This window comes from Pundamilia nyererei, unplaced genomic scaffold (genome assembly GCF_000239375.1).
Source record: "Pundamilia nyererei isolate P.nyererei 1_Seehausen unplaced genomic scaffold, PunNye1.0 scaffold00042, whole genome shotgun sequence".
NCBI lineage: Eukaryota > Metazoa > Chordata > Actinopteri > Cichliformes > Cichlidae > Pundamilia > Pundamilia nyererei.
In genome coordinates, this window is record NW_005187443.1 from 467991 (window position 1) to 478140 (window position 10150).

Here is a 10150-nt window from a genome sequence, read left to right on the forward strand (position 1 = left end):
CATTTTTTAATCAGATAAATGAGGCTTGATGGCAGAAAATAAAACAAACGTTCAGCCTCACGCTGAGATTTAAGTCTCTATTAATTTATAATGTTGGCCAATTTTTAAGCCTTTTAATTCCGACATTGCGTTAAAGGGTTCAGATCGATACTGTGGCATTACTTACTGATTTATGGCTAAGGGTGCTGTGTTAACATAAACCAAAATAAATATGTTCTTGGGGAAACAACCATTTTTCTCCTGCAAATAAAGTCAAACTTGACTATTTCATTGCACTTCTCTATTATTATGTTGATTACATCTTTCATGCTCTTCTCATGCTGTCAGCAATAATGAGGCAAAGCCCTGGGTGGCCGTGGCAGTTGATAATTTGCTGTCTGTCTGAGCTGAGATGGGACTTTGCTGCAGTGGGTCATTTGGCATTCATGTGACAGCACCTGCAACCTCAAAAGAAATAGAGTAATTACTCTGTACGGAAAACTGTGATTGCCATGTAATCCCCATAATTGACATACTGTCTTTTAATCACTACTGCTTTTATGAATGGATTTACGCCCCCAATAGCGTAGTGGTTAACACAAGCGAGCAGTCACTGGTTTGATTCCAGTCAGAGATACAAATCCTATTTGGGGTTGTGCCAGTGCAAAATGCTGACAAATCAAACATCAGAACGACCGGTTGTGGCAAGGGAGGAGTTGAAAGTAACCTTTACTAGTAAATGTATAAGAAAATTTCTCTTTTATGATTATTGCTGAAAGTTCAACAGAAATTGTATCAGTTAATTAAAGCAAATAATTAACCTTCAGTCTGTGGGAAGTGACATTTCAAATCCTTCCATTCTCTGGTTTTAACCTTTGAATAAAAAGACCCCAAAAACCTCTCCTCGAAACGTTTTGCTATCTTAAGCAACTTTAAGTGATACTATAGCTTCACTCAGCACTTCCATATAAGCTGACACTTCAGCTTATATGAAGTGTCGGCTTATACGGAAGTACTGTGTTAGTACTCCTATTACTGTTGGCCTTGCCAATTTATTTTATTTTATTTTATTTACAACTTTTTTCATATTTTCATGATTCTGTTAATAAATGACAAACTGGTAATTTATGAACCTGCAGTTAACCTGCAATTAAATGATAATTAATTTTGTTGACTAACAGAAATTATTTTGGAAACTAACTGTAAAACATGGCACGGATGCTAAAGGCCCTCTTAGAAGAAGAAGAATTGACACGTTAATGATGACATCACTGGGTTTGAGCCCTTTTTGCCTTCAGAACTGCTTTAAACCATCATGGCATTCATTCAATCAGGTTCCTCTAACATTCTCAGAGATTTTAGTCCATGATGACATGATAGCATCACACAGTTACAGTAGAGTAGTCTGCCACACACGCATGTTTTGAATCTTTTGTTCCACTACATCGCATTGATCGATCCTCTATTGGAATTTGAGTCCAGTGAACTCATGGCGATGCTGAAGAAACCAGTTTCAGATGACTTTACCGTTGTGACATGGTGTGTTATCCTGGTAGAAGCAGCCACCAGAAGATTGTACACTGTGGCCATAATGGAATGGATGTGGTCAGCAACAACACTTAGACCAGGCCTTGTTTCTCCTCTCCTTCATGGTCTGGTTTTTGTGGCCACATGCAAATTCCAGCCATTGCTGACAAGGGCAGCACCTGGTGCGGTCTTCTGCTGCTGTAGCCGATCTGATTGAAGGTTCAGCATATTGTGCATTCTGGATTGCATGGTTGTAAAAAGTATTTGAATTAAGGTTGCTGTTCTGATCTCTGACCTCAACAGGGCAGTTTCACACAGACAGCGGATGCTCAATGCTCACTGAATATTTTCTCTTGTAAACCCTGTTCAAAGCCACTTAAATCACCGTTCTTTCCCATTCTGATGCTCGGCTGAATTCCAGCATGTCATCTTGATTTTGTCTACATATCTAAATGCACTGAACTGTTGCTATTAGACATTTGTGTTAAAGAGCAGTTGAACAGATGTACCAAGTAAAGTTTGAGTGTAGCGTGTTTCTCTTTCAGTTGTAACGTTTAGCATTAAAACTGAATTTGTTTTCCAGAGAGTTTAGCATTTTCTAGGCAATGCAGAGTATTTGTACAGTCACACATTTCCAATCATCCCTGAAATTGAGCAATGAGAAGGTGAGCTGCCGTCTCTTAGCTTAACTTTGAGAATTTCCATGGGTGGCGTGTAGGTAAGATTGCCCTATATTTGCCATGCAGTACAAATCAAATATTCAGGGAATTTAAAAGAAGGGGAAACACATGAATCTTACAGTTGTTTCATTACAAACCAAAACTGCTGACCTGAATCATTATTCACATCCACTGTGGATGTGATTTTGATATCAGACCTTTGATGTGTATAGTTTTTTTGATAAAAATAGTTCTACACAGAAACCATACAGTCAAAACCAACATTATTAAACACTAGTTAACAGTACTCCTGCATGGATTAACCTCCGAGCATTCTTTTCATACAGCTTATGATTGGTAGGTAGGACTTTGTTCCAGTGCCGTCATCAGTGCTGTGCAGGCTGGAAATGCACCCTAATGCTGCGTAACACTGTAAAATGACAGAAGAGGAGACAAATAAAAGTACAACTGCAATCTTAGCAATCGATTTCACATTTTTTTTCCAATTTCTTTCCATTCAGCCACAGTGCAGCTTGTGAAATTGGGCCCGGCTACTGTTGAATCAGAGGAAAAAGGCTTCCTGGGTTTGCAGTTATTTGATGATAGCTCTCGTTTCTGATTACCTCCACCGCCCGCCCATAGATGTCCTTTTTGGATACATTGAAACTGTTCACCCGCTACTCTTTCGACTTTCTCCCCATCTTGTGCAGCATTTTCTGGTAACAGCACTCTTAACAATGCACACTATATTATTATAGTGTGCATTTACAACACGGCACAGGTTGTGCCCAGCAAATGACAGTAAAGGAGGTGTTTCAAGGGAATGCACAGGGTTACAACTGTTTTTTCTGTCTCATGCTTATCAACTATCTGCTGGTTCTAAGTGAGGTAAATGCACATATCTGAGTTTATTATATCAGCAGTTAATCATGTTAGCGAGTGTCTATAGAATTTGTCAACAATTTGGGGAGGATTAAATTGCAGAACAAACAAAAAGGAGACAAGATGGAATGCATGAGGAAGATGAGGCAGGGGGTGTAATTGCAGTTTAAATGTGTGTTTTTGTCAGAAATGGAGGTAATGGGTTATTATATCCCTCTGGAGGCCTGCAGTGGAAAATGCCTGCAGATGTTGTGAAGGGCCATGTGCTCCCCCACCACGCCACTCAGGAGGAGACAAATAGGAGCACAATGGGAGGCTGCTGTAAATACAGAGTTGGAGGTCCGTCTCCATCTTTATAAAGTCCCTTTCTTCCTCTTTTTCTCAGACTTTCTTTCTCAGCAATCCCCACCTGAGTAGCTGATGAGCAGATGGTCTGAGTTTCCCCAAAAGCACCTTAATTTCCAAACAATCCCACTATAGCAACTCAAAGTGCTGACAGAGATCTTTGTTAATGGTTGTTGTTTAGCGGTGTAACTTCTAGCTTAGATGTTTTCTAGGTTTCGTTTCAGACCCTTTATTATAGCACAGTAATGCAGTAGAAGATGACTGTTGGTAACACTTTAGCGTCCCAAACATAGACTGTATATAAACGATATACGTAGCCTCTTTATCTGACAAAATGAAGCCAATGCAGCATTCAATTTAATGGTCAGCAGTAAATATTTTCCTAATGCCCTAATCAGACGCTAATTTTAAATGTTTTTCACTACATTTTCTTAATTATGGTGCCCAGCAGGGTGTGCAGTAGGACTACCGTGCAATTGAGAAGTTGCATGAGCCTCGTTTGTTCAGTTAAGTCCATAGCGCCTTCATAACAGTTAGAAAATACAAAATGCTCAGCTCAAGGTTTAGGAGCAATCACTGTGTCTTTACACTCACCAACCACTTTGTTAATTACATGTAGCTAGTACTGGATTGGACCCAGTTTTGCATTCAGAACTTCCTTAATTCCTCATTGCATGGATTCAACAAGGTGCTGGAAATAATCCTCAGAGACTTTGGACCATAGTTAAATGATAATGGCACACGGTTATTGAAGATTTTTTGGCTGCACATCCATGCTGTGAATCTCCCAGAAAGGTTTTCTATTGGATTAAGATCTGTGACTCTGGAGGCCATTTGAGTGCAACGAACTAATTATCATCTTTAAGAAACTAGTTTGAGATGATTTGAGATTGATGGCATGGTGCCCGCTGGAAGCAGCCATCAGAAGATGGGTACATTGTGATCATAAAGTGATGGAAATAGACAGCAACAATACTTGGGTAGGCTGTGGTGTTTAAATGATGGTACCAAGGGGCTCAAAATGTGCCAAAAATGTACACCGCCACTGGCCTGAACTGTTGATGGATGGATCCATGCTTTCATGTTGTTTGTTGGTTGTAATGAGTGGTTATTTAAGTTATTGTTGTTTTACTCAAAGCAGTCATTTTGGTCATTCTCCTCTGACCTCTGGCATCAAGTAGGCACTTTCACCCAGAGAACTGCCGGTGGATCGTTTCTCTTTGTTGGAACATTTTCTGTAAACACCAGAGATGGTTGTGTGGGGGAATCCCACATCCCACCAGATCAGCAGTTTTATGAAATACTAAGACCCATCTGGCACCATCAACCACTGCTATGTTTAAACTCACTTTAGTTTGAACTTCAGCAGGTCATTTAGAGCATGTCTACATGCCTAAATGCACTGAGTTTCTACCATGTGATTTCCTGATTAGATAGTTATTCTAATGAGCATTTGAACAAGTAATGTATTAAACTGGCTGGTGGATCTATTTACTATATGCAGTCCTTGGTCAAATCAACTCAAGCGCCATATACCAGTTTTGAGCAGGTTATGCATCCTCAAGTTGAATGAGGCTGTGTGTCCACTTGGTCCTGGACTAAGAAAGTATTATTGTTGTTATTATTCTTAGTGTTATTAGATTTTTTACACTTAAGCTTCTGTACGGTATATAGCTATGAGAGATAACTTGTTTCATTTTGTTCCCACTCTCTCTACTTTCTTCTAATACCTTGTTTTGCAGACAGAAATCAGTCTGGTATCAGTCTTTTTCAACTGTCAACAATAAAGCAAATATGTTCATTCCCCAAAATGTCAGACTTTTCTCTTGTTTGGCTGAAGATTGTTTGGTCTACTTTATTTGCAGCACAGAGTTTAAAGGTCCAAGAGAAGTATTTTATATAATTCAAAACAACATAGACACTGAATTCCTCAAAATTGAGTTCATTTGAGGAGAGATCAGATTGCACAAATATCAAAGTCTTTTGGAAGCTGCCTGAATATTATCCAGTCTGTTGCAAACACAGTGGGCAGCCTTATCCTGTGGTGATATTAACCATTCATGCTTTCATAGCTATAAGATGGAAAGAAAATCCTCAGTTTAGCAGAGACGAGCTCTAGAAGGATAGGTCTTTTTTTGTGTGCGTGTGTTGCTGCTGCGGCGGAAATGTAACGGAGCTAATAACGCCGGATCAAAAGCATTCTGATCTAGTTGCCAAAAGCCACGGGAACTAGTAGGCAGCCGAGGTTTGCGCTGCTCCAACTTTGGGGACGGTTTCAATGGGCTGCTCCTGGGTGACCGTGCATTGTCTGCCCTTCAAGTTGGAAAAGCAAACAAATAAGGCTATGCTGCCTCCCGCTGTGAGGTCGACTCATTTGTTCCACTTGTCCGGCTGATGGATTTGGTTTTTTAAAATTTGGCTTTTTTTAGCCTCCTGCTAATTAGTTAAGGGAAAAAACACGCACTCCACACATTTCGTCCAATTTGACTAGCCTCTTTTTTTTTCTCCTTCTAAATCGCCCTCCTGTGATCATCTTCACAGACTGTGCATCCACAGCATGGTTGCACTCGCTCTATGAATTAGGCAGAGCCTGAGTGTCCTGGAGGCTCTAGTCACCCTGTAGGAGGGTCTATGAGCGGTAACAGATTAGGCGGGGCTCCCTGGTGTGTACTGCCATGCGCCCATGTGTGAATACTCTGTCTGTCATCAGCAGTAAGGCAGTGGCATGGGTGGATCTATCAGCAAATCCGACTTGCATGGAGAAAATTCTTAGGTCCTGGCAGAAAAGGCTGGGATGGGCTTTCCCCCCCCCTCTCTCCCACTTTCCTTTTACATTATTTCAGGCCCCAGGAGAGTATTCTCCATCATGTCAATGTAATGTAGCACACAGAGGCAATCATGCAGCCTCTCTGGCCTCGAGGCTGCCTGCTCAGAGGAGAAAATGCAGCTTTAGCACTTAATCATCTCACCAGTACCTGGTGCACCAGTCTATGAGAAGGTTTTCCACACAATATGAAAGCAGATCGTTAATGGTGGCTGTGTTGTTGCGTAGTCCCCAATGGTTAAGGGGCTTCTCCATTGACACCCCCCCCCCTACACACACACACACACACATAGTTGAAGATCAGTGAATACTCAGACCTATGCGTATGTCGGCCCAAACCATGCGGAAAAACACCACAGCTGGGCGCCAATGTTACATGCAGACACCTGCTGAAACATTTGGATTCATGACTCCCGTCTCCTCACTGAGGAGCGCACTGCAATCAGAGTCATTCTAGTGTGATCAATGCCACACCGCTGAGGAAGACCATGCATGCTGAAGCAGTGATGTGGGGCTTTATTGATATTGCCTTGCATGCATACCAGACATTGGTGTTTCAGAGCTGCACGTATCACATTTGATAGGAAGTGGATCCGATACTGCCTTAATGTGCTGGTCACACTGGTTGGGAAGGCCAATGACAAGAAGGGAAAAAAAGCGTATGTGTGTACATGCATAGAAATGAACAGAGCAGTGTGTGTATTATCAAGTGATTGATCGGCTACACGCATGGCTCCAAGGGAAGACATAGGGAGAGGTCAAACAAGACTGTTCCAAATAGACCTGTCGGAATGAGCCTCGGGGAGGCCTAACTGGTTAGACAAGGGCAATACTTTTTTACCACAAGTGCCCTTGTTTTACTGTGCACGGGCTGGACAAGCCCATGTATTATTCACTGGTCTCACTGGGTGATAAATGGGAGGCCTCCATTCTAAGCAATGGAATATTCACACCAGTGCTTATCTCTTTTAATCCCATGACTGCAGGCCAAGTCACTGAATTAGTGGGCAAGGCATAACAGTGCCATTTAAACTGCAGGGGCAAGGTTGTTTAACTAGGAGCTATGTCCAAAAGCTCTTTTTTGATGAATACGTCTGGCGGCGTTAGCTAGTGTTCTTTTTAGGACGTACAGTATTTAAAAAGAACACGTGTTTTTATGCTTTGGAATAAATCACAGTTATGCCCGTGCACTGTATATTACCTGTAGCAGTTTGTTTACCATCTGTGCGCTCATTCATTTCCCTTCCCCTCTGTGTTTTATCTACAACATAAAACCAAAGAATACACATATCTGCCAGCACGTGGTTATTTTTATTAAACTATTGCTAACACCAGCAACCGTATGGCAATATTTTAATGACCAACTCATGTCATCTCATAGAACTCGCAGTGATGAGTTTCTTTTATTTGGGGCTATAAAAAGATAATTAAAAAAACTTCACACTCTTATGTCTGTATATAAGAACATGATGTTTGGGGGTCTGTAAATGTACAAATAATAAGGAAGAGAATGAAAGCTTTATTGATCCATTAAGGAAACTCTCTCCATGTATAGAGTGAGTTTATATAAATCTATATATAAGTGAGTGCCTTGATCGGAACAGGATTATTAACCTACGGTGTTATTGATGGTGGGAGGAACCAGAGCTCCCAGAGGGGTTCTGCACTCAAATGGGAGAACGTACAACAACTCCAAATCTCTGGCCAAGTTCGAACCCATTTTTCTTTTCTGCTAACAGAACTTACAACGGAGCCTCTGTAGTGACTGTTTTATGCCTGTGTTGTTTTTGAATTTAGCCAAATCCCTCTCAGTGCCTTATGAACATGTGTCAAGCATGATACTTTGTGAGCATTAGTCCAGGCTTCTAGCGCTTTTAGCAGCTTCTTGCCTCTGAGAGTTGTGTTTCTTTTCCCTCCGCACATAATTTATTTGAACCAATTTGATTTTATGTTCATATCAGGAGCTTAATACACATTCAGATCCTTTTACTTACAGAATAAGATTATTCTTTGCTTAACTTCATAGAAAAGATGCTTGCACAAGCACAAACAAATAAAGGCCTCAGATGCAAAAAAGAAGTTGTTTAGTCAAAGGATAGCATTTTGCAACATTTCAATCTCTATCTAAGGAAGGAAAAGAAGCCAGTCAAAGGCTAAAAGCAAACTCTTGTACAAACTCTTGCTTTAACCAGTCTCAATCTAGGTTGTTTCTGATTTAAATGCATGACCTGTTTATTGACAGGGCCAGTGGCGCAATGGATAACGCGTCTGACTACGGATCAGAAGATTCTAGGTTCGACTCCTGGCTGGCTCGAAGTGAATTTTTGACACCTGATTTGAAGGAGGAGGTGGAATAATCAGGATATGAAGAAAGAAAGAGGTTAGTTTAGGTTAGGCATAGAGATTAAAAGGAGCTAACAAGTGGAGAGCACTACTTAAAGCTGACAACAGTGATGGACAAAAGATAGATGAAGAGTGAAACTTTCAATAACAAGGGTTATTTCCTCACATGTAGAAACTACAGAGGAAACAGTTGAGGAACCACACCATGCAGATATGGGAAAGAGTGAGCATTATTAAGGCATCATGCAAAAAAAAAGAGAGCACACTTGTTTTGTGCTGATGGAGAAGGTCAGAAAGAGCTTCACTGTTTCTTCATGTTTCTAGAAAAAGGATATGATAAGAAGGCAGAAGAGGGACTGTGGTACTGCATAGAAGCAGGAGGTGGGTGCAGGGCAGGGAGGGACAGAGCGAGACTGTTGTCATCAGTACATCAGTTTGTAAGTGGCATTTTAAATGTTCACATTACAACTTGCAAGATGTGATTAGTGACATACCACAAGTTATTTTATTAGCATCTGCACTGTAGACCTACCTTTACCTTACATTACCTTAGAGCTAATATAGCTACTGTATAAAAAAATAATCAATGTACTGTTCAACAAACTACTTCCTGTCTTGCTAAAAAAAATCCCAATAACTCCATGCAGCCCTGCCATGGTCATATTTCAGCAGTTTGGAAGAAGCTGGATCCTGTAGTCCAACTACACCGCCAGCCTTTGTTTTCCCTGCACAGAAACTGGATGTCTGCCACGGAGCTTTCTAGAATACTAATGACAGTGGTTAGCGAGTCAAAGTTACTGACCTGAGGTGCCGAGATAGAGCACAGAGCAAGGAGTGGTGGAGCTGAAGCTCAGCCATAATAAGACTGGAAATGTCATAGTTTATTACCTCTGGTGTGGATTGCACTCCACAGGTTGTGGCTGATAGCAAACTCCACTCATTCCCTATTCATCCTGCTGTATGGATTAAGGGTGGATGATGACGGGGGAATCTCGACAGTCAGTGCAGACGGGGAAAATGTTTTGCATTCTTTCTCCCCTGTTGGAAACATGTCTGAAAGGCATGCTGTAGTTAGTGTTGGACTCCAGATGAAGCTCTGCTTAGTGGATTGGCAGAGAAGGAGCACCTGAACAGCCTCTGGAAGCAGCGTGTCTGGGTTTTTTGGTTGTTGTTGTTGTTGTTTTTTTTACTTCTTCATCCCATTGTTCACCTGCCCTTTTTTCTCGTGTTATGTTTTTGTTTGTTTCATTTTGGAACTAACCATGTTTCTGGCAGCCCATTTCTCCCATTTGCTCTGCCCATCATCTCCCAACTTTTCCAGTTTCATTTTAATTCTGTTCCACCCTCTTCCTTCTCTCTCTATCGCCTTGTCTCTCTGCAGGTGGGGAGGCTTGGAAGAAAAAAAACCTGAAAGAAAAAATGAAAGAAAGGCGGCTATGCTTCTTTTATGCCCCTCGTGCCTTTCCTCGAACAAGGCGAGGGTTAGACTTGTCAGGCAATTAATGTACCTGCACATGGCTACGAGGAGCCTCTCCATTAAAAACAAAGCCAATTCATTCATGGATTGGAGGATAACCACCCCCCACCCCCC

The 10150-nt window shown here is 41.4% G+C and overlaps 1 non-coding gene across 1 annotated transcript; it reads left to right on the plus strand.

The window, feature by feature from the left end:
* Positions 1-8457: 8457 nt before the first annotated feature.
* Positions 8458-8530, plus strand: trnar-acg (transfer RNA arginine (anticodon ACG)). The gene has a single exon. It is a non-coding gene; the product is annotated as a tRNA-Arg (tRNA).
* The last annotated feature ends 1620 nt before the right edge of the window (positions 8531-10150 follow it).